The sequence below is a fragment of the Ochlerotatus camptorhynchus genome, unplaced genomic scaffold (genome assembly GCF_037179485.1).
Source record: "Ochlerotatus camptorhynchus isolate MF236.1 unplaced genomic scaffold, CSIRO-AGI_Acam_v1.1 ptg000096l, whole genome shotgun sequence".
Lineage (NCBI taxonomy): Eukaryota > Metazoa > Arthropoda > Insecta > Diptera > Culicidae > Ochlerotatus > Ochlerotatus camptorhynchus.
Genome location: NW_027040586.1, coordinates 2578480 through 2603380, shown reverse-complemented (window position 1 = coordinate 2603380; position 24901 = coordinate 2578480). Strand labels below are relative to the sequence as shown.

The 24901-nt window shown below is 40.4% G+C and overlaps 1 protein-coding gene across 4 annotated transcripts in view; it reads right to left on the bottom strand.

Moving 5' to 3' along the window:
* The window catches only part of LOC135698835 (serine-rich adhesin for platelets-like), a 158110-nt gene that overhangs the window by 124570 nt on the left and 8639 nt on the right, over positions 1-24901 (bottom strand). For 2 of the 4 annotated variants that reach the window (XM_065218968.1, XM_065218971.1), the window contains exon 2: positions 18306-19013. The exons of the other annotated variants lie outside the window; for them this stretch is intronic. The gene's annotated coding sequence lies outside the window, so the exon portion shown is untranslated. The remainder of the gene's footprint in view (positions 1-18305; positions 19014-24901) is intronic. 4 annotated transcript variants of the gene reach the window in all.

Genomic DNA, 24901 nt, shown 5'->3' with positions numbered 1-24901 from the left:
CAAATAGAGCAAGACATTCATTTGCTAAAGTATCACTCTGTTTTAATGGTTTATTCTGAAATTCTGATGTAAAAATTTGTTCCTATGATATGGTTAATTTATTTTTCCGGTTCTCTTGCAGAATTCACGGGTTTTCCCGGTTACTTTCCAAATTTTCCGGATATTTCCCGGTATTCCCGGATTTCCCGGTTTGCTGGCCACCCTGAATCAATCAAAATCACTTGCACCCCTGCTTCCAAGTTTGTGTGGTCATTGGGGGCTTGTGGTTCTGAATATGGACAAACAAGCATAGATAAATTCTATTCCAACTCTTTACTGATGTAAGCTTGATGGCCCTGAAAAGGGCCGTTTTATTGAAGAGGACATCCATGGCCACTTACGCTTGGCGTGTTTAGTGTAGGTGACAGCATCACGGACCTCATTTTCCAAGAACACAGCACACCTCGTAGATCAGACCGGAGATACTTCAGACACTGCGAAGGCGAGCCAGACGACGGATGGTGGTTATCTCGAAGATTTTGCGATGACGATTGGCACCTCCTTTGCCACGACCTACTCACGACTTGCTCACCACGCCGTCCGAAGCGAAAATGAGCTGATACCAGTTTAAATGTTTAAATGATCTTTATTTTAGTTTAACTTGGACGATTACCATATAAATTTTTACTAAGTGATTTAATTGCTTTCTTCATCTTTAGGTATGGGCAAAATTTAAAATTTGTTTTACAGGATTAGTCCTAGACTTAGTACACGGTCGACCACCTTGGTGGGATTGGTTTGTTTTGTTTTTAGAATTTGAAGAGAAACTACTTAATACTACTATTTACAGCTTAAAACTAACCTACTCTACTATATACACTTAACCTACTATGTACAAATTGCTTATTAAAGCATGTTCAGAAAGATTGCATTTTTGAATAAATTTAGTTGTCATATCATCAATTTTGGAATCTACTTTGGGAATTTCTGCCTCTTGATGGAGGTCTGCTATTCTTGTGTCGAATGGACGATCTAGGATCATCCTCAACACTCTATTCTGTGCAACCTGGATTTTGTTCCTGTGGGTCTGAGCGCACGATTCCCACACCGGGGCGGCATATAAGATCGCGGGGGCTATGATCTGTTTGTAAACAGCCAGTTTGTTTTGCCTTGAGAGGCGGGATCTGCGGCAAATGAGCGGATACAAACACCTAACCAAGGCGGAGCACTTAACTAGGGTTTTCTCTATGTGCGAGCGGAACAGGAGCTTCTCATCGAACAACATCCCGAGATAAGTAACATCAGTGGACCACTCGACCCTTGTACCATCCATTATTACGGTACAGGAGGGAGACGGTTTAAGTTTTGGTGATTGTCTGTGAAGGAACATGATCGCTTGGGTTTTCGAGGCGTTGATTTTGATTTTCCACGTGGTGGCATAATCAGTAAAGGTGTCAAGGCATCGTTGGAGCTTGTTCGTAATTTCACGAGGCATCCTACCCTTGACGGCTATCGCGGTGTCATCTGCGAACAGGAAGAACACGCAACCGTCTCCTAGAGGAGGGATGTCCGACGTGTAGATGCTGTAAAGCAGTGGTCCCAGCAGACTCCCTTGCGGAACACCTGCTGGGATCGGAAATTGTCCCGAAAGGGAACTATTCAACGACACCCTGAACGACCTTTGCTGGAGATAGTTACGGGTGATTTTCACAAGGTATGGTGGAAAGTTGGAGTTACAAAGCTTGTATATAAGTCCGTCGTGCCAGACATTGTCAAACGCCTTTTCGACGTCTAACAAGGCCATGGCTGTGGACTTGGATACAGCTTTGTTACTTCGGATGTTATTCATCACCCGCACTAGCTGATGATTGGTGGAATGCCCCTTGCGGAACCCGAACTGTTCCGGAAGAAGAATGTCATGTTCCTCCACAAACTTGTTTAGTCGGCTGAGGATCAATTTTTCGAACAGCTTGCTCAGCGCTGAGAGCAGGCTAATCGGTCTGTAGCTTGACGGTAGTGAAGGGTCTTTCCCAGGTTTGCGGATCGGGATGATTTTTGCCACCTTCCAGATGCTTGGAAAGTAGTGCAGCTCCAAGCATCTGTTGAGGATGGCAGCCAGCAGCGAGTGGACCCTCGGGCTGAGATTTTTCAACGCTAGGTTGAATATTCCGTCAAACCCGGGAGCCTTCATGTTTTTGCTATATTTCAGCGCTGAGCAAATTTGTTCCTCTGTAATCCGTTCTTCTGGAGGGACGGTACAAGGGGAGGTATCTAACGTCTGGACGCACTGCACAACCTGGTTCTCGAGTGGACTTGGGATTGTAGAGCCAAGCAAATGCGATTGGGCAATGTGCTCCCCAATTGCATTGGCCTTCTCTTCGTTGGTGATAAGCCGTTCGTCATTGACTCTAAGTGGTGGAATGGGCTTGGGGTGAGACTTCAGCACCTTGGCAACCTTCCAGAATGGTCTGGAACGGTCGTCCAGGTTCTGAACGAGCCGCCCGAAACTCTCGTTTCGGATTGAGACCATTCTGGAAGCGATCTGCCGATTCAGATCGACCATTTCGTATTTACGCTGCAGATCCCCAGTCCGCTGAAACTGGCGTCTACGAACATTTCTGAGCCGAATCAAGAGTTTGGTGTGGGAATCAATTGCTTGAAACTTACCCCTCACAGGAACTCGTCGAACGCACTCTTCGTCAGCCACGGATATGGCTTGATGGAGACCCTCCAGAGCCCGGTCGATGTCCTCCACTGTGTCGAGTGGTGGGTTGTCGTCGATGTGGCGGTCGACCACGCGTCGAAACTGGACCCAGTTGACTCGATGGTAGTCCTTCCGCTGGCACGGTGCAGGGGCCACGTTGTAGCCCAGCTCGGTCAGCACCGGTTGGTGGTCCGAACTCAGGTCGTTGACGGCAACCGGCTTGGCTAATCTGGTGTTTGCCAAGAACAGGTCCAGCGTCGATGGGTTGCCCGCCGGTGATGTGAAGGTTGGTTCGTCCGGAAACCAGACGGAATAGAGACCATGCTGGGAATGGTCGAATAGCAGGCGGCCGTTTTGGTTCTGCTGGTAGTTCCGCCAGGCCTCGTGCCGGGCGTTCAGGTCCCCTCCGATTACGAAGCGGGCATTGGTGCGGGTTATGATGGCAAGGTCGTTCTTGAACTGCTGTGCTGTACCATTGCTAACGGTACATTGCCGGGGGCAGTAGACAACGATGAACCGGACGTTTCCGGCCGATGTTTCCACCTCAACGCCGACGGCCTCGATGATGGAAGTGCGGTAGTGGGGTAGGGTGCAGTACCTGATGCCTTTCTTGATGATGACCGCGACACCGCCCCCCCCTGGAGCTGGTGCGATCAAGCCGGACAATGCTGTGGTCGGGCAGCCAGAAGCTGTCACCGGTCTTGAGGTGGGTCTCGGTGAGAAGGCCCACGTCGATGTCGTGCTTGCGGAGGAAGTCTGCAAGCTCAATGTTTTTCGCCCCTACGGAGCGAGCGTTCCAGTTGGCGATCTTTATGGGTTCACGGTCCATAATTAGCGACGAAGGAGATGATAGCTTGGAGCTGTTGTGTTCTTGTTGCGCAGGTGCGCTTGATGATGATGGCCTGGGCCAACAGTGTGACGATCTCATCCGTTGACAGCGGAGAATCGTCTGTAGCTTCACCGGTTGTACCGGCCAATCCCGGAGCAGGGGGATCCGTCGATGGGCCGGAGGCTTGACTGGGTACTGCAGCGGCAGCCGACTGGGCAGCAGCCAACTGTTGGTTGAGCGGGAGCGGCGCCAACACTGGAATTGGCCGTGGTTGGACCGGATAACGGAGGAAAGTTCTGCGCGTTGTTTTCCGGGACCTTCTTGCGACCGGGCTGGTTGTTGGACGAGGCCTTCTTCCGGATCTCGGCGTATTCGGCCCGCTTCGGACAGGCCTTACTCGTGGCCTTGTGGGCAGCACCGCAGTTGGCGCATGTGGGAGCGGCTTCCTCGATGCTGTCGCAGTCGTCGATCTTGTGATTTTTGCCGCATTTGATGCAGCGGCTGGCCATGCGGCAGTTCCTGGTGCCGTGCCTGAACAATAGGCAGTTCGAGCACTGAGTGACGCCACGGTGGGTTGGCTTATACCGCTCCCACTTCACTACGATGTGGAACAGTGTGCGTGTCGTATGGAGATCCTTCACGGTTGTGGAGTTCTTCTGCAGATGGACCAAGTAGAGCTGGTCACGATACTTGATGGCCTTGCTGCGGGTCATCTTGTGGATTTCGACCGGCTTGAGGCCGTTCGCCTTAATCTCGTCCATTAAGGTGGTGGTGTCCATGTCGTGGAGCCCGCGCAGCACCACTTTCAGCGGCTTGGTGGCCTCGACGTCGTGGGAGAAGTACTCCAGCTTCATCCTGTCCAAGAGGGCCTGGACTGCGTTGTAGTGATTTTCGGCCGAGACCATCAGTTTGTAGCCTTCCGTGCACCGTTGAATGATGCAGCGAAGGCCCTGCTTAATGTAGAAATCCAGCTGCTCCCATAGCCCGGGAGGGAAGCCCTTCACATAGAAGGGTGGCAACTTAACTTTTTTAGGCACCGTCTCAGGGTCCGACTGCGGCTGGGCTCCGTTCTGCAGGGCGGAGAACGGATTGTTGCTCAGCAGCTTTTTTGCTGCCGATGCGGTGGCGCTGATGTCTTCAGGTCTGGGTCGTTTAGTTCCGGGAGGCCCCGGCTGCGGGTCCGCAACGCCTGTCGGGACGGGCAATGGGGTTTTCTTCTGCTTCTTCTGAGCTGGCTCGGTGGTCGCGCCGTCTCCTGGGAGAGTCTGCTTTCCCGGTAAGCCGGCACTCGCGTTACCGCGCGATTTCTTACCCATGGCTGGGTCAGCGAGAGCGTCACTATACAACGCGGAGCTAATTCGACTTGCGAACGAACGAACGAAACTAGAGAGAATTCAAATCGACTGAACTGCTCAACAGTCTGGCAGCGAATGCACTGTCGGTAAAACATGTGATGATGAGCTGATACCAGACAGCAGCGCTGCTTTATATCTTTTTAGGTTAAAGCAGAATGATGTGCAACCAAGTGGTATAAAATTTACAAAGACTCCTCCCATTATGAGTAGTTTGCTATCAAGTAGCGACACTGGCTATTTTCTTTTTGCGTACACGGCGAATGAGAACGCCCCAAATTTGAGTTTAGTTCACTCATAATCGCCAAAAGTGTAGGAACTCAGCGATGAGTAAATTTGTCTCATGATTTCCTGTGGAAAACCTAAAAATGTGCCAGAAAATGAGGAAATTGACGAAAATTTTATTCAGTCTCGGAGTAGTACCAATAGACTGAGTGAATCCAATCTTTACTTTTCTCAAATTCGGGAATTTTTCCCTGGAAAATCCAGGAAAAACCTGGGAAAACATGAGGAATATTTACTCACCGCTGAGTTCCTGCACTTATTTCTGAGATAACTAAACTCAAATTTGGGTCGTTCTCATTCGCCGTGATAGATATCGGCGCCGGTGGTTAGCGTAATTACCTCTCACCCCAGCAGGCCTGGGTCCAATCTCAGTCGGCGCCATCGGCATGTTCTAAAGTGGACCCTACACGATTACTTTTATTGACAATAATCGTATTGTCAATACATTCTATATTGACGTCAATATATCGAGATTGACAATATTTCTGAATTCACATCATCAATATTATTGTCAATAATTCCCCTTCGCGTCAATATATTGATGCGTGTGGGGTTTGCTTAAGGCATAACATCTCTGGGAGCTGCCTCCCTGGCGTCGGTAGCATTGGAGCTCAGTACGGAAAACAAATTCGCGTCACTTTTCAATAGGTCCTATCTACATTGATCGATTCTCTTCATCGACACTCTCTTTCGTAAATAACTCGGCTTCACAAATCTGGATCAACAATAGAAAAGAGCCCATCAGCATTTGTAAACAAACCGTTCCGTTGGTGTTGGTTTGTGTGAGCGGCCTTCGATTTGTAAAGGGCTTTGGAACGGTTTGTTTACAAATGCTGATGGGCCCTATTCTATTGTTGATCCAGAAATGTTTCCTGCCGTCTTCGTCGAACTAGATGCTAGATTGTTGCTTCTTCCATCGAAAATATCCGGCCGTGGCGATTCAAAGTTGATCAAGGTTGATCAAAACAATTTGTATCCCTGCTTCCAGTTTGATCACATGAGCATTTTGTGTGGTCGGTGGTTCTGAATATGGACAAACAGGCAGATGAATTCTATTCCTACTCTTTACTGTAATAAGCTTGGTGGCCCTGAAAAGAGCCGTTTTGTTTCCAATGTTGGTGATGATTTAACCTCCGAAACCAAACAGAGTGCGTCTCTGTCACTTCAAAAACGTAGATGACATCCATGGCCGCTTACGCTTGGCGTGTTTAGTGTAGGTGACAGCATCACGGATCTCATTTTTCAGGAACACCTTCAGCACACCTCGTAAATCAAACCGGAGATACGTCAGACACCGCCACGGTGAGCCAGACGACGGATGATGGTTATCTCGAAGAATTTGCGTTTGGTTCTGAACATGGCGATGAGTGTGCAAAAAATTACGCAATTCCATCCTCCCTATTCGCACGCGCCCGAGGATCGGAGGCGAATGCCACTTCGACTTGTTTCGTCTACTTACTACTCTCTGACGACTGTGCTGGGGAAGCAGCATATGCATGTAGGTAATTGGTGGATTTGTTAGTTAATTCGACGCTTTTGGACATTTACTAGTTTTTCAATAGTTTCTTGTTGAAAATCAAAATTCGGAAGCATTGTTATCAATGCGTAGCCATATTTCTGATCGATTGGTGATAAAATTATTGAAATTGGACCAGGGGTAGCTGAGTTATTAACGTTCAAAATCTTTCTTAATTTGTTACATGTTCCATTTTCGGTTTTCACAAAGTGTACCCCCATATAGAAATCAAAGACGTAGTCCTACGTCAAAAATATCTTAGAGACGGGACTTGCATTGATGTACTTTTGAAGATCTTCAGAACAATTCCGAGAAGTTCATAGAAATTCAGAGATTTTGATAGAGCTTCAGAGGTGTTCTTAGAATTTCCGAGGTGTATTATTATTATTGTCTTTATTAAGGGGAAGTTCACCGCTCCGAAAAAATAATTACGTTTTGATTTTTCTAAAAATATCGGAAAAAGGTATCAAAAATCTAAAAAAATCACATTTTTTTTTTTAAATCACGTGCCAAAACACAATTGTCATTATGGCATAAAGTTGGACTCAAAAAACCACAAAACATCGACTTTTTGGTTTTACTGACAGTCCAATATTTTTTCATGATGAGATAGAAAAAATATTTTTACATGTAATTTTTGACAAAAATCTAAGGAAGAAACTGATTTTCTTGGATTTTTGATAAGTTTTCCCAACATTTTTAGAAAAATAAAAACACACCTTTTTTTTCCGGGCCGGTAAGCTTCCTATGGACGCGTGTTCACTCGACTGTCGACAGAAGCAGACCCCTCTAAATGAGTGTCACGTGTGTGGTCCTTCTCATTGTTCTTCATCAGTAGTTCTTTCGGTCCATGCGTCGTCGACTTTGGAAAGCAACCGTTTCGTGATGAAAGTTTGAAAGCTGACCACATTTTGTGTCCATTGCTACAATGGAAGCGCTTTGACTCCCGTTGGCGAATCTGCCATACAATGAAACCACTGGAAGCGGCTCCCGTTCTGGTGGAGGAGGCTTATTGGGTAGCGGAAGATAAAATGTTTATTGTTTTGTACTTTTTGACTATAGTTTTAAGATGTATTGAATCCTCGGCTCTGTAAAGTTAATTCGGTTGAGCATTAACAAATAAATTAATAAACAAAAAACGAAAAAACTCATCTCTCATTGAACTTCCAAGATGTTTATAGTACTTCCGAAATATGCCTAGAACTTCCGACCAGCTCATAGAACTTCGGAGCAGTTCGCAGGACATTCGAGAAATTCCTAGATTTTTCGAGATGTTTATAGAACTTCCAATCTGGTCATAGAGTTTTCTAGGTGATCATAGAACTTCAGAGATTCTCATAGAACTTCCGAGATGTTCATGGAACTACCAAAATGAGCATGGAACTTCCGAGATGATCATAGAACTTCCGAGCAGTTTATAGAATTTCCCAGCAGTACATAGAGCTTCTGAACAGTTCATAGAACTTCCAAGGTGTTCATAGAACTTTCGAGATGTTTATAGAACTTCAGAAATGAGCATGGAATTTCTGAGATGATCATAGAACTACCGAGCAGTTTATAGAATTTCCCAGCAGTACATAGATCTTCTGAACAGTTCATAGAACTTCCAAGGTGTTCATAGAACTTTTGAAATGTTCATAGAACTTCCAAGATATTCATAGTACTTTCGAAATATGCCTAGAACTTCCGACCAGCTCATAGAACTTCGGAGCAGTTCACAGGACATTCGAGAAATTCCTAGAATTTTCGAGATGTTTATAGAACTTCCAATCTGGTCATAGAATTTTCTAGGTGATCATAGAACTTCAGAGATTCTCATAGAACTTCCGAGATGCTCATGAAACTACCGAGATGAGCATGGAACTTCCGAGATGATCATAGAACTTCCGAGCAATTTATAAAATTTCCCAGCAGTACATAGAGCTTCTGAACAGTTCATAGAACTTCCAAGGTGTTCATAGAACTTCCGAGATGTTCATAGAATTTCCAAACCTCTCCTTAAACTTTCGAGCGGTTCATAGAGCTTCCGACGAGTTAATAGAACTTTCGAGATCATGGAATTGCCGAAATATCCCTAGAACTCCGACCAGTTCATAGAACTTCCGAGAAGTTCACAGGACATTCGAGAAATTCATTGAATTTTCGAGGTGTTTCTAGAACTCCCGAGATGTTCATAGAACTTCCGAGAAGTTCACATAACTTCCTATCAGTTCATAGAATTTCAGAGGTGATCATAGTACTTCAGAGATGATCATAGAACTTCCGAGCAGTTCATTGAACTTATCATCAGTACATAGCGCTTATGAACAGCTCATAGAACTTTCAAGGTGTTCATAGATCTTCCAAGGACCAAGGTGAAAATATCAGCCCTTGGTCCCCGATTCATGAGTTGATCGGTCGATAGGTAGGGTCCAGGTGTGGAAGCTGCCTCCCTGGAGTCAGTACCATTGGTGCTCAGCACGGAAAACAAGATCGACGGAAAACAAATCAAGGGAAAAAAAACTTAAATAACCTTCAGAACTACGTGAAAGTTGTATGATCTTCTAGGGTTGCTCCACAAACGTTGCATCCTAAATAAGAGCTTGTTCAGATATTTATATAGTTCTTCAATTATTAATTACATCAAATTGAAGTACAGGTATACCTCGATATAACGTAACTGTCACTTTTGACATCCATCGTCGATTTCCCGCAAATTATCATTCAAATAAGATATCACCATCGGACAGATGAGATAATCCCCCATTTATTGGTAATATTAGCGAGATATCACAAGGGACAGTTACGTTATATCGAGGTATACCTGTAATTAAATTGGGTTGTTAGTGGAATGCTTAAATAAAACAGCAAAAAAGGTTATCATCCATTTAGTTCCACTCAATTAATTTTGGTATCTAATAACAGATACGTATTTCGACTACAATATGCAGTCTTCATCAGTGTCATTCCCACTAAAGACTTATCAAAATCTAACCCCCTTAAGTACTCATCCCCTAGGTAAGGTACACAACTCTCTAAATTCTCCTTTGCTTTACTTAAACATTTGGTTTTTTAGTTAGGTAGGTTCCGATTCTACACATTGTAGTTTCATTTTTTATACCTGTGATCTTGACCTTCTTACATGGAAGATAACAAATCAAATTGCGATAGAATCAGGGCAGTTTCATAGATTTCAGGAAGACGTCGAAGACTGCAGAAAAAATCAAAGAGTTGTTAGCTTCATGCAAATTGCAGGAACTTTACAGGGTTTGCCAAAACTTCAGCTAAGTTTAGAGCTTTTAAGGGAAGTTACATGAGCTTCGAGGCGGTTTTGAGAATTTTACGGTAGTTCAGGAAAATTTCGGGAACTTCAGGGAAGTTTCGAGAACATCTGGAAAATTTTAAGACCAAGGGTCAATAACATTAAATTCATAAAAATAACGAGAATCTACAAGAAGTTACAAAAAATTTAGAGAACTTTGATTTTTGGAAAATTTACAGATGTTCTAAGTATTTCACGGAAGTGCTAAAAGATCCTTATGGAAGTTTCATTAATTCCAAGGCACTTTCAGGCACATCATCAGAAGAGTAACGAGAATTCCTGAACGGTCCACACAAATGGTAGGAAATTTAACGGAGTCCCTACGAATGAAATGGTATACCGAGGATTTTGGAATAGCAAATCAAAGGAAATCTCTGGCGTTTCAGGGAACCCTAGAGAAATTCAAGGTGGTTGCATTAGCCTCAGGTAAACTGACCAAGAAGTTCACTGCCTTTAATCATAATCAATCCCATATGGATTTTCGTCAATTTTGAGATAACAACGCTACCCAAGTAACAATTAAACAGCCTTTTGGCTTTCACTCTGATTTATTGTGGTTTTATAACGGCAATAAACCATCTTTTTAGTTTAAATACAGCATTTAAAAGTGCAAAAAATTCTTGATTAGTAGTTCAGCTTTATGCTGTTTTAAAAACCTTTTAAACCCTAATGAGAAAATCAAAAAGTTTCTGGTTTTAAAAATGAATTTAATGCAGCATTCTATCCCTTTATAAAAATGTTCAGTGTTTTATTGATGCCACGAAAAAATACTCCATAAAGGTGTTTTATCATTATAAAAGCAATTATAAACCCCTTTGGTTTAAAACGGGATCAGGAAGCATATATTGATGCGTTTTGGTGTCAATGAAGTGTATCACAAAAACCTCCCACTGTTTACAAATAAAACTAAAAAGATGGATCCGCCTAGAGACAGAGAAAAACATAATCGAGTGGGGCTTTCAAATGCAAAATCACAAGGAAATGCCAAAGGATAATCGAGTAATAATTCTAGAACTTTCTGGGAGGTCCCACAGCTTCGACAAAATCGGTCAACAACAACAGAGCAGCCGACTGAGAGGAGTGAAGTGACTGCGGTTTAAGAATCACTGGAAGTCGTCAAATTAGATGCCATATTAGTGCCAAACTGGGACTGTGGAAAACTGCTAACAGGAAACTTCAGAAGTTGTCCGTCAGCTGGAAATTGGCTGCCTTTCGAACCATAGCAACGATTTTATTTGGCGAAAGGGTTAACTTTTCCAAAAAATCCAAGCAAGCGCACATAAACTTCATCGCATCATCCGGAAGAAGGAAAACTTTTCGGGAACGATTGAGCTTCCACCTGTTCCAAGTTACGTATAGCGAATTCGTTTATTATTCAGTTCCAACCTGGATCGGGTATCAAGATTGGGTCTGCTTGTTTCCTGACAAACGTCAGTTTGCTCGTTTGTTTTTAAAACCTTGCTCCTAGGTTGAGGTTCACACTGACAAAAAAGTTCGGTTTCGCACTGGGTTGGAACTGGTGTTAACCCCGATGATAAACGAATTCGCTAGTAGATACACTTCCTGAGTAACAGCTTCCAATAGATGAATTGCCCTTATCAAGGATGTCACGCAACTTGTTGATCCAACACTGGAGTAGAACATCGTTGCAATGATCGCACAACAAAACTATCGAAAGATAAACAAATTTTGACGTTTAACTTTTTCCAGTTATCAAAGGATCACATTTTAGTCCTTGTTACTTTTTTTATGATTTGATAATAGTGACAAGACTCGGGTAGTGACCACCGCCGTTATGCATTTCTATATTGTATATTTCAAATAAAAAATATTGTTTAGGTTCATAGATTTCACATAATCCTTTTCCCTTTGTCCTTCTCCTTTTTCTTTCCCTCTTCTCTTTTCAGAAAGCGAGTAATGGCACTATAGCCATAAATCATAAAAGGCTAGCACAAGAGTTAGTGCTCATGCTCGAACCGTCAGAATAAAATGGAGCATCACTTAACCTTTCTAGCTCTGATGCTTCCAACGACCAACCAATCATAAAATTACCAAAATCGGAACGTACGGTACGAGATTTCCACGTTTCATCCATTTATTTTCTGAATCATCTTGCTCCTTAAATGCTGCACAGTAGGCCTGGTTATTTTGATACGTGTGACGCATCTTCGATGTGAAACATGTATCAAATAGACAAGAAAAATGATGTAGGTGTATATATCATTTTCCAGGATGCTTTCAAGAACTGGCTGTGTTGGTGTTGGTGTTAGATTAGATTAGAACTATGGGTATGAGATAAGTAAAAAAATGCACTTAGACCATCCTGAAATAAAGTTCACAAGAGTCACAAAAAATGTCAATTTTATTTTGATTTCCACCCAATTGTGATGATTTAAAACATTTAATATTCACAAGTAAAAATTTCTGACACACTAGAAAAAAATTGGATTCTAATTAGGATCCACTGATTTTTTTGAAATTCACTCAACAGTATCGTTGGTATTCTCATCAAACCTCGCACTTCAGTTTATTCTATGTATAAAATATTCTTGTAATGTTCATAACAGTTCCTTTGGTAATTTCTTCAGATTAACCTATAAGAATTTTTCAGAAACCTTTTGAAATTCACCTCCGACCTGCTATTGAAGTTTGCTAACAATTTTCTTGAAATTTTCCTCAGAAAACCCTTGAAAATTACATCAGAACTTTGTTAAAATTCTTCTTAGAATGTTGCAAGGGTTCTCCTTAAAATTCCCTAATATTTATTAAGAACCCATCGAAATTATTTCTCGAGCTAAAAATTTCTTTAGAATTCTAGCCAACATTGTCAATCTTTGAAGTGCCGACTGTTGAAAAACAAGCTAATTATAAGAACTTTGAAAACTTTTCAATATGTCAGATTCTTGGGAAAGTTTAAGAATCATTGGAGTTTCATGGAAGAGAAAAAAAAATCAAAGTTACAAATTGAATTTAAGAAAAAAAATATTTTAAAATTTTTAAAATCTGAATAATAAATCTCAGCCTTTAAACAAAAACTAAGAATCATGAGGATTTTCGTAGTCTAATCGTAGTGTAATTTTCAAGAAAAAAATATTGCTTTCTTTTCGAGTTAACTGAAATATTGAATCTAACTTCAATCTGATTTGGAAACTCAAACAAATGTGGAAGATAAACATTTCCCCAGTTAAACATTCCCTGCAGCCTCCCCCCCCCTCCCTGGCTACGCCTATGAGGCAGTTGCAGGACCTTTACAGAAGTTCGAAGGGAGTTTTCGAAAACTTGGGCAAAGTTCCGAAAGCATCAGGAAAATCCAGTGAACTTCCGATAAGTGTAGAGATTTTTAGGCAGTACATTTGAGGAAGATCAGAGAACTTCAGGGCAGTTCCATTTAGCTTTAGTACGTTTAGACTATCGGATTGGTTGGTCTGATTCGAGTGGACTGCTCGACAATTTTGTCGGATGCCAATTTTCGAATGCGTTCACACTTTTTCGACATGATGATTAGATTTAACGTTTGATTTGTCGAACGTAATAGGTTTGTGGTTAATTTTCATTCGATTCATTCAGCAAAATAGCCGCAAGTAAAATTTCATGGATTTGATTTGTGTTAAGATGACATACAGGAGCAAGGTAAACCGAATTCACCATTTAATGTGTATAATTTGACTGATTTTTATTTTCCAGTGTGTTTGGCCGTCAACAAAATAGTGTTTATATAATACGAAGTATGTATTAAATAAGAATAAGCATGCCAGACATCAAGTCTGACAGCCTACTAAGATTTTTTTAGAACTTCAGAGAGATTTGGAGATCTACTGGGAAATGTTTTGAGCTTCAAGGTAGTTCGTAGATCTTGAGAACAGAACTACAAAAGTTCAGAAAATTTTACAGAAATTTACAGAAATTCAGAAAAATTCACAAGCGAGATCGCAGATCTTCAGAAAAATGTTCAAAGAAATTTTCAAAACTACAAGCAAGCTTGAATATTTTCAGATCAATTTGTAAAAGTATAAGGGAAATTTTGATAAATATTCAGGGAACTTCGCAGACCTTCAGAAAATTCCAAGAATCTACAGTGAAATGTAAAGAACTTCACAGAAGTTTGGAGATCTACTGAAAAATTATTGGACATCAGAAAAGTTCGTAGATTTTCAGAACAAAGCTACAGAACTTTGGAAAAATCACAAGAATGGTCATAGATCTTCAGATAAATTTTTAGACCTTCAAGAAAGAGTGCAGATTTTCTGATGCATTTTTAGAATGTCAGTAATTTTAATGGATCTTCAGTGAAATTTGCAGAACTTCAAGGAAGTTGAGAGAAACATTTAAAACTTCAAGGAGCCTCAACTATTTGCAGATAAATTTTGAGAACTTTAGGTAATTTAGAAGATCTGCAGGGACATTTTCAGATGTTTAGGGTAGCCCGAGAGCCTACAGAGGAATTTACAAAACTTCAGACAAGTTTGCAGATCTACGGAGAAATGTATTGAGCCTCAAGGTAATTCGTAGATCTTGAGAATAAAACTACGGAGCTTCAGACAACTTTACAGAACTTTACAGGTAGGGGAAATGGATGTAATGTCGGCCTAAATGCCCCTCATTTGTGCCCATACATAAATTCAGCAATCGACTAAATTTTCAATGAAGACCAAAAATATCCATTAGTACAAATATATCCATTGATAAAATTGATAAATGGCAGATTTTTAGCGATATGCCCAATCTTAGATCCATAGGCCAACATTAGAGCCATTTTCCCTATTTGCAGAACTTCAGGAGAGAAGGTTTTTAGAGAAATTTGTAGAACTGCAAGGAATTTTGCAGATCTTCAGAGACATTCTGTGATTCAGTGTTTCTGAAAAGTACTTCAATTCCAAAAACAAATCTCAGCGAAGTACAAAAGTCCAATATTTTGCAGTACTCCATGAAAGTTGGAAATAGATCTGAAGAATTTCATAAAAGTCCGTAGATCTTAAGAGAAGTCTGTAGAACTTCAGGAAGTTCGGACATTTTTAGAAAAAAAAATGCAAAACTTCAGCAAAACTCACAGAACTTCTGGAAAGTTCGCCGATCTTTCGAAGTATTAACACAACTTCAGAGAATTTCAAATAATTTCAGATAATTTGTAGAGCTTTAAGGAATTTTAAAGAATTTCAGATAAATCTACAGAACTTTAACAATAAAATGTACAGAACTTTAGAGAAGATCTACTGAAAAATCTGCAGAATTTTATTGAGGTTCTTGGATTTTAAGTGAAATTACAGAACTTCTGGGATGTTCACTGATCTTTATAGATATTTGCACAACTTCAGAAAAAAATAGTAGATCTTCAGAGAACTTCCTTAAATGTCCGGGAAGCTCAAAAATTTCTAGATAATTTTTTTATACTTGAGGGAATTACGTAGATGTTCAGAGATATTGCAGATATTAATTGAATCATGATAATCTACAGAAAAAATTAAATACCTTTCGAGAAGTTCGTAGATTATTAGACATTTAGCGAACATCAGCAATAATTTTTTTTATATTTAAGGATCTTAAATCTGCATGGATTGAGGAATTAGCATGTACATTTTAGAGAAATTTGCAGAACTTCTAAATAACACACAGGACTTCTAAGAAATCTGCAGACCTTCCGAGGAGAAATTTGCAGATCTTCAGGAAAGTTTGTTGATCTTCAAAGATATTTTACCAGAAAACAGAAATAAAACTCCTGCGACATCAGAAGGTCTTCAGAGAAATATACAGAATTGAGATCTTAACAGAATTTTTTAGAACTCAAGGAATCATGTAGATCTCTAGAGACATTTTCCCACTAGCTTGTCGAAAATTGATATCGACATCCTGGCGAAGTTTTGAAATTCTTTTTCATCTTAATATCGCAGTTTTTGAAGGACGAAATTAGCCAGATCCCTGCCGATGTTCCTCCTGAGCAACCATTTCCTACTCCACAAAGTTCACCTTCTCCTTCTCATTTTATTTAAAATAATAAAAGCAAATACGCCTGCCAAAGCTAGAGCAATTTTCCGGTAATTCATTATGGAAGCATTTACTTTTGATTCCGGATACAATTTTGTTTTGAAATCTAAATTGGCAATTCTTTCGACATGTGCAAGCAGTGTCAACACCAGCAAACAAGAGGGTCCGACAAAGTGTGTCGAAAGTAAAATCAAGCAGATTTTTCATTATGGCGGCGGTCAAAATCAGACCAAGAAATCAGATTGTGTAAGCGGACCTTTAGAGAAATTATGTAAAATTTCGATAATTTCAGTAATGTTCCAAATATTTCAGGAAAATTGTGATTATTTCAAGAAATTTTTTGGAACTTTAGTGAGCTTGAGAGGACGTCTATGAAGGAACAAAAACTTCAACTACGTCCAAGGAAGTTTAGAGGTTTTAAGGAAAGTTTCATGAGCTTTGAAAACTTCAGGGAAATTACAGAAAGTTTAGGATCGATCAAAGAACTTCAAGGCAGTTCAAATAACATCAGGGAAAGTTAAGGAACTTTAAAAAAATGTTTGAGACGTTCAGGGAAGCCTAAAGAACTTTATTGAAGTTTAGAAATCTTTAAGGCATTTCTTATTGGTTCAGGGAAGCACCGGAAACTTTAGAAAGTTACAGGCTTTTAAGGAAGTTTAAAGATCTTGTAGAATTAGTGATTTGGTTTCGACTCAAGAAAAAGAGTTAATTTAAGTTTTGTCATCACCAACCTTTCGATCCAGGGCTTGCGATCTTCATAAGGGCTAGTTTTAGTTTTATCGGCCTCAAAACATCGTATCGTGTTTAACCCTATCACAATAGATCTAAGTACTGATCGCAGTGATCAAAATACCCAACACGGAAAAAACCCTAAACTGAAGAGCGAATATTCCATTAATAAGTATTTTGAAATTTTATGGCGAGCTCATTAAAGACAAGTTTTACCCGTATTCTAGTTTTAATTGTGTGTACATTCCTATATTAATTATGGGCGTTCCTTTAAGAGGGTGCATGGACTTAAGATGAGCGGAGGGACTCATAATTTCTCCTTGATTTGTTTTCCGTCGATCTTGTTTTCCGTGCTGAGCACCAATGCTACTGACGCCAGGGAGGCTGTGCCCACACCTGGACCCTACCTATCGACCCATCAACTCATGAACCGGGGACCAACGGCTTTACTTCCCTTCCGAAGGAAGGCGTGAACCGAGATGTTATGCCTCAGAACATCCCGGCGGTGCCTACTGGGATTGAACCCAGGCCTGCTGGAGTAAGAGGTAATCACGCTTACCACTACGCCACCGGCGTCGCTGGAGGGACTCATAATATTATGAAAAATTTCACAAATTTTTCATAATATTATGAATCCCTCCGCTCATCTCAAGTCCATGCGCCCTCTTAAAGGAGCACCCATAATTAATATAGGAATGTACACACAATTAAAACTAGAATACGGGTAAAACTTGTCTGCTCTCATCGTGCTCCTTCCTTTTGCCGGAAATCTTCAAAATCCTAGGGTATTAGGATATTGAGGTTTTCGAAAATACAACTCTCACCAAATGCTAAAATAACTGTTATTTGGAAATAAGCCATACCAACATAACATCTAGTTGGAACAACTTAAGCTCTTTTGGATTGTGCAACAAAGGAAAGTTTATTTTGAGCTCGTTAACTAACAATGCGAAATTTCTCATTAAAAAAATTAAAATTTGCATTCGATTCAAACAATGCACCATGCATTCCAGTTTACATCAGAACAGGCTACGTTTTCCTCCCAGTAAGGAGTATGCTTAAAGCTGAAGCAGCTCACTTCAAGGCTCGTTAAGATTCAGATTAATAAACGAAAGAGGAGAGCAAAAAAAATGCTGCATATGTGAATCATACAGCGAGAAGCAAATATTCATATTGCAGCAAAACTTTTTTTTTTGTGTTTCAAACGTATATGTAGCTAGGTATGTTGACGATGTGCTTTTCCTACTAGCACTCTCCATATACACATGCAGAAATATCTAGTATTGTAGCTTTTCACAATCCCTTCGAAAAATGGTGCTAGCGACGAGGCCGAAAGGCTGGGGTTTTCCCTGAGCTACATCGCTACGTCTCGTATATCCTTCACCGCAAGGGTTCCGACCGACTTCGGTTCACATCACACTTTCACACTACACTGTTTTTACGTTATATTTCTTTCTTCCCCCGACAGCTATACGCGAAAACCCTCAATACAAAAGTGTTGGTCGCCGTCGTCCACCATTACACCTTTCGCCATCCTCTCAGGACCAGCACCACACGGTATGAGGGAGGAGGACGGGTCTGATCGATTTGATTAACTTTTCCGTCACTTCTTTCTGGGATTTTCTTCTTGCCTTTTATCGAACGAAAATTCTTGTCGCACAGAAAAAAAATAGTCCTCCAGTCAACCACTTTGCAGTCTAGATCCTTCACTCAGTTATCTTTCCAACACATTGAACATCGAATCCCTCTGTTGCACATCCTTGCCGAGCACCCGTGTTGGCACTAACTTCCGAGTGTCCTTTCTCCTCCGGCTGGTATTCATAACGACGACACTATGAAGTTTTTTCTTAATTTTTCCAGCTGTGCCAGCTGAGTCTACAGACGAAAACTTGACTAATGGTTTCTGGTTCTCACACTTCTTTCCTGGAGAGAATCTGGTCACAGGTCAGATTTCCCGAAGAAACACACTAAAAATCAACCGCAATCAACAGCACTGTCCGCACAAAACACTCAGGAAACCGACCGAAAAAATGAGAATCCAGGATATGGCACTGAAAAATCGATATTTGAACTTTTTATTTAACATGCAGAAAGTCGCTGCTACTGCTGCTGCTGATCTAGCTCGGTCTCACTCTTTCGCACTACTACTGGCGATGTCTCGGGCACACTAGCCGTCATGCAAGCCGTGCCGACAACAACGACGGAACCATGCTTCCCTATACTACTCCACACTGCTGCTGCTGCTGCTGCTTCCTCTAATAACGTGTGTATGTCCTGGCCTCGAGTATGCCAACCAGCCATCAGCAGCCCTCGAGTATGTTGTACGTACCTACTGAGAACTGCTGAGGCGAGAGAGCATGAGTGCGAGAGACACTCTACAACAGTGAATCAGCAGGAGTATAGAGAGAGAAAAAGAGTTGATTGAAGAGGGTGCTCGACTCGAGGGGTGGGTGGCAAATGAAAATCTTCAGCGATGCCAGATTCGTGGAATTTCACAATGAAAAACATCCAGCGGTTCAATTCTAATACCAACCTTATCGAACCATACAGTTAGTTTTGATTACCGAATCTCGGTAGTATTAACACCGCCGGCTATGATCTCAGCAAGATAAACGTTTACTTGCTGAGATGCTGCTGCGAAACCATTTTCCCAGACTCTGCCACCAAGCGTCACTTTTGCTGAGAGTTTAGTAAATTATTATTGGTGTCAAAATGGCCTACATTCGGCCAACAAAACTAAGTGTACAGTAACCTCAACTATGCAGGATTATAAATCACTAACAACTTTTTTTTTTTATTAATACACAGTTCATTCATTGAAGAATGAAAGTGACGATTGACTCACAGATGGCGAGTGGGTGACGTTTTGATATCTGTCAAATTGCATGAGATTTTTTATTACATCATTATTTTTTTAATTGCGGATCTTAAAACTAGGTGTCGCATGACCAGTTTTGGCTTTGCTTTGCCATTAGCAAGAACGGGTTTTCAGAAGAATGATCAAAACATTCTTTTGTCCCAACGGTTTTTTTTATGATGGTGATGATGATGGTCCCACCTCTTACCCCTACAAAGGTTAGCAAAAAAACGAACTGGTTACATTTACTGCTTCACAGTGGAATAAAATTATTAAAAGTGAGACATGGCTATTTACGACGAAACTTTAGAGTGTAGCACTTATATGCAGAGATGCCAGATATTTTTTTCGTTACAGACATTTACAGCCTTTTTTCACAGATATTTACAGACTTTTATAACAAAGGGAAAATTTTAAAACTTATTTGGTTACACTGTTTTACATCTTTAATCAAATTACACGTGCGATGCATTTTACAACACGCATTAGAAATTCGTGCGTTTTCAAATCCACCACACGAACGAGATGTAACCAAAGATGAATACTAAGATGAAACTGTCGGAAGAAAAACTTCCTATTTTAGTGTCCTCTTTCACGGTCCCTTTCATCCAATGAATACCCCCCGTATTCAAGGTAATTTTGTGGTTTTCCTGCCCCCTCGGAAGAGATGAAGTTTTGCGCTCATTTTTATCAAAACAATCACACCAAAATCAAGGATGTCCCATTTTTTAGTAACTCGATTAACAACTAATCGATTTTTTTTTTGTTCGCTGTGCTGCCATTTTTTCACCAATTAGAGTGCAGCACATGTTTGAAACGATCAGTGATGATCCTGTGGAGATGTTAATGCTTATATCGGAATGTTATAATCGATTACAAATAGTTTACTTTTCGGTTCGTTAATCGATTAAACGATTATTCGAATGAAAATCGGCCATCACTAGATGAATGTGAAACGTCATTTCAAATATAAGGACCGTTCATAAATAATGATACAATTTGAAAGGGACCGGGGCTAATCACAAATAACGTCCCCACGGTAACTGAAATAAATACGAGTGTTCACCGGTTGATGTAACTGTTATAGACGGTCATATAGTTATAGACCTGTCAATGTTGTTGCCATGTTGTATCCAAAACGAACATTTTCCATACGATTTGATGGTTTGTTTGGATACGTCAACTCACGTTGGCCGGTCTATAATTTGACTGTCTATAGTCACTGTCACCGAAAAAGTGAATAAAACCGAGGGGGACGAAAGTCCCAGATTTATTCAAAATTCGCCCAAAATTACTCTAAAGTTTGATTTATGGATTTATAGTTGGATAAATCCATTTTATCAGATACATCACTTATATCGGGTCGCATCTCTATGAGTATCATGACAGGTAGCGATGAAAGCCGTTTGTTTATAAGAAAGGAACGTCGTGAAATCTCAACCAACAATTCAAAAAGGCAGATCAGCTTTTGTAATCAAATCTTGTAATGATCCTTTTTCGCAAATCACCATATCAAAAACACCGTCCGCTAGGGAAAATTCTCTCCTATCCGATTGTGGAATTGGTTTGCGTAAGCGTGCCAGATAGTTAGTTTGCTAGATAAGGTCATTACAAGTTTGCTGATCCACTCTTTAGTATTGTTGGTTGTTAAATTTAGCGCATTACACGCATTATAGGAAGTGCGGAAACGCATATGTCACGAATGGGAATTCTCCGATATCTCCATGGTCATTACTGATTTCCATCACTAACTCAACAGACTTCCCCAATATCAGGCATCCGGTGACGATCAGCATCGATGGCACCTATCGTTTGGTCACGTTTGGTCAAATCTCCGGGCAAATATCGTTGCTTCCAGAGTTTGAACATGCAACAATCACAAAATCAGGTGCTCAAGAAAGTGACAGTTCAAATCACAAAACACAGTAAAAACAACATCAGCATAATGCTCGATAATTCTACCACATCCAAGATTATCGATGAATAGTGAATGAAATCGGATAATATCGGCAGGTACTTGTTATTATTCATTACGACTCGAGATTATCTTAAAAAATCGAAATTTTTAAGCATATTTTATAGAAATCCATTGTATGAAATGTGAAGCAGATTACTGTCGTCTCCCTTTAATGAAACGGACAGTGTATTTCCATCCTATTCCATCTTTTTATTCGAGAACACCCAACCCAGGATCGAGGGGGACAACTCTATCTACGATGCAGGAAAGATTGTGGTTTGCTATGGCTAGCTGCGCGTACGCTGAGTAGATAGAAAGAGGATTGATGACGATTCTGAAGCTTTCCTGCAAAAAGATGATGCGCGATGTAAGTAGATGCGAGAAATGAAAGAAGATTTTTAGAAGATTGATTCGCTAGTGTGAGATTTTTCGAGCATCTAGAATTGAGATTTAGATGTGTCGCCCCCCCTCGCCCCGGATGCAGTTTTAGCAACAATCAATACGAAACTAACGATTTTAAATTGGCTCACCACTTTAGTAGCTTACATGAAAATAGTTTTCATGTAGCTTCCATTGGAAACGCAAATGATTTTCATCCATAAACAAAATTAATATAATTCATCTGGATTTCACATAACATTTATGCGATCACGTTAATTTTATATGATTTTTTATATGAATTTCATCGGCCTCATAATATTCATGTGATTTTGTGGTGGGATTTCTAGCTATGTGATCACATGAAAGCTATGTGAAATTCACATGGTTTTCATCCATTAGATATGTGATAAATTTTTTGAGTGTATTGTTCCCAAGCAAATGATTAACGTACCCTATTCTAGTCGAAATTCTAGTACTACGCAATGTTTGTTTTGATTCACTATGAAAGTTTGACAGATAAAATGAGGGGTTATTGGTTTTTCCTATGTTTCGAGGGGTGAATCGATTAGCTTGGGGCCAAAGAGAGTACCAGAGCTGAGCCAAAAAGTTGAGCACGTTATTTCGGGACCTTCTAGTCTTAGAGATACCTCTATGCTTTTAGTGCTGAACGAAGCAGCCATTTTCGTCGTTTTGTACCTCTGAATAAGAGTCGTAAAAATATGGAAAAAACGAGAAAAATCAAAGGAAACCCGAGAGAAAAATTCATAACGAACTTTTTCAGGTAAGCTATAAGTTGAGGAAAATCAATACAAATACTTGCACGAATCATTATGTTGAGTTCCATGGGATTTGAGGTATCACACGATGCATTTCACTGCTGGCGTGCAAAAGGACCAGTACTAAGTAACTAACGGATTTCCACACTACATAGCATATAAGATCGACTCAAATTTAAGTTTAATTTATTCTAGACTCTCATAAATCTTTATGACAAAAATCGACGAAAAATTTATTCATTTTAGAAGTATACATTCAAAGAATAAATCACATATCCAATGGAAAATATTCATTAGAATTTCATATCATTTTCGTGTGATATCATAATTGGGAATTGCATCAAAAAAATCACATGAACCTTATGTGTCAAATAAAATTTAAGTGATTTATCATACAGAACTCACATGAATGTTATGTGAGATTCAGATAGATATCATTGGTTTTGTTAATGGAAAAATATTATGTGCATTCCCAATAGAAACTACATGAAAACTTTTTTCCGTGTACTAATTTCATATTTACACCGAGATGTTGCTCATATTAGAAAACAAATTCCTGTCAAAGCTCGGGAAGTTTTTCTCAGTCTATGAGTTAACTACGTTTTCAAGAATATGAGTGAACTAATCTCATATTTGAGTCGACCTCATTTGTCTTGTAATCGTAGTTTATCTTTTTATTAATTGCTTTTAATGTATACGGCGTAAATGGATGCATTCCCAACTCCAATGAAGTTCAATTAGATAAAAGCAGGTCATTTTTGTTCGAACATGACTTTCACAGACATTTCAAATTTCGCATCTATTTTATGATCCCCCGTCCCCTTTCGTCACACGCAAATTTTCTGCTAAATTTATACAGCCCAATTACAGACATTTCTGAAATTCACAGACATTTTTCGCAGACTTCTGATTAAAAAATCTGGCATATCTTCTTGTATGTGTCTCCTGGAGTTGAATTCTTTTTTATTTAATTTTGTATTGCAGCAATCATTTCTTGGTAATTTTTTTTTTCAAACTTTCTTTTATTTTAACACATTAAACTGAATAAACTAAATCTGTTTATGCCTCCTCATACTTGTAATTTTTTTCTTTGTTGGGGACATATTATTACCGTGACCATTACTTTGATCTATTGTGATGTATCCTCTTTTTAGTTTATGCCATGCCGTAGTGGTAAGCCACTCTTTATGTGAGTAGCCACCACTAGGGGCTGTTCATTAACTACGTAGACAGTTTTTTTGGGATTATTGACCCCCCCCCCCCCTGCGTAGACAATTGTCCATAAATATTTTTTTTTCAATTTGTATGGGCCGTGGATTATTCCTACCCCCCCCCTCCCTAACCTAACCTGTCTACGTAGTTTATGGACAGCCCCCTACTGTTGTCGGCAATTATCTCAATCAGGTAATCAATTCCTTATGAAATGTAATATCTGACTGGGAGAAGTGGCCAATATTTCCCAGGGTTCAATAAGACCCTTGTCAAGAAGTGTTGATATCAATTTGCATCAATATTTCGTTATCAATATTCACGACAAGGTGTAATCAACTCTGCACACTGTGCCGAAACACAGCATGGACACTGTTTGGCACGCTAGAGCACACGTTGGTCGTTGACAAGTAGGACATACAAATTATAGTATAAAACGGCATCACTGTCGAATGTTGACGTTTTGCCAATCTTTGCTAAGGTTGACTACTTTGTTTGTTGGTATTGATGGAAAAACCACAGGACTTTATAGGGATGTCCATAGAAGTCCCTTTACTTATGGGTGATGTTGATACGTTAACCTCAAATATTCCATCAAATCTGGACCTATGTACAGTTCTCTTAGTGCAATAGAATAGGGCTAAAAGCAACAGATCAATGCAATTGCAATTGAGTCCGACATCAGGCACATTCCCATCATCAACGATCTGGTCATAATGCAGATGGACCTCTGTCATCATCCTTCTTTTGAACTAGTTTGTCTCAAGAGGTGGCCTACCGATCAGTGCTTGTAAGGTCAGTAAGGCCTTGCTCAATCCTAAAATTTGATTCGTGCCAGAGGGGCTTTCGGTATGGTCACCGGTTCCCGCATAACGACACTATGTAACTTGCTGTGTGGCAAGTGCCCATGCCCATGGAGATGAGCAACAACAACCTGCTTGCAGTAGAACTGGTCCTGCGTGCAGAAGAACTGCAGATCCGAAGCTTATCTGGATCACAAACCATTTCCGAAGTATGACTGATCTGGAGTGGAAGGATATTTGATGG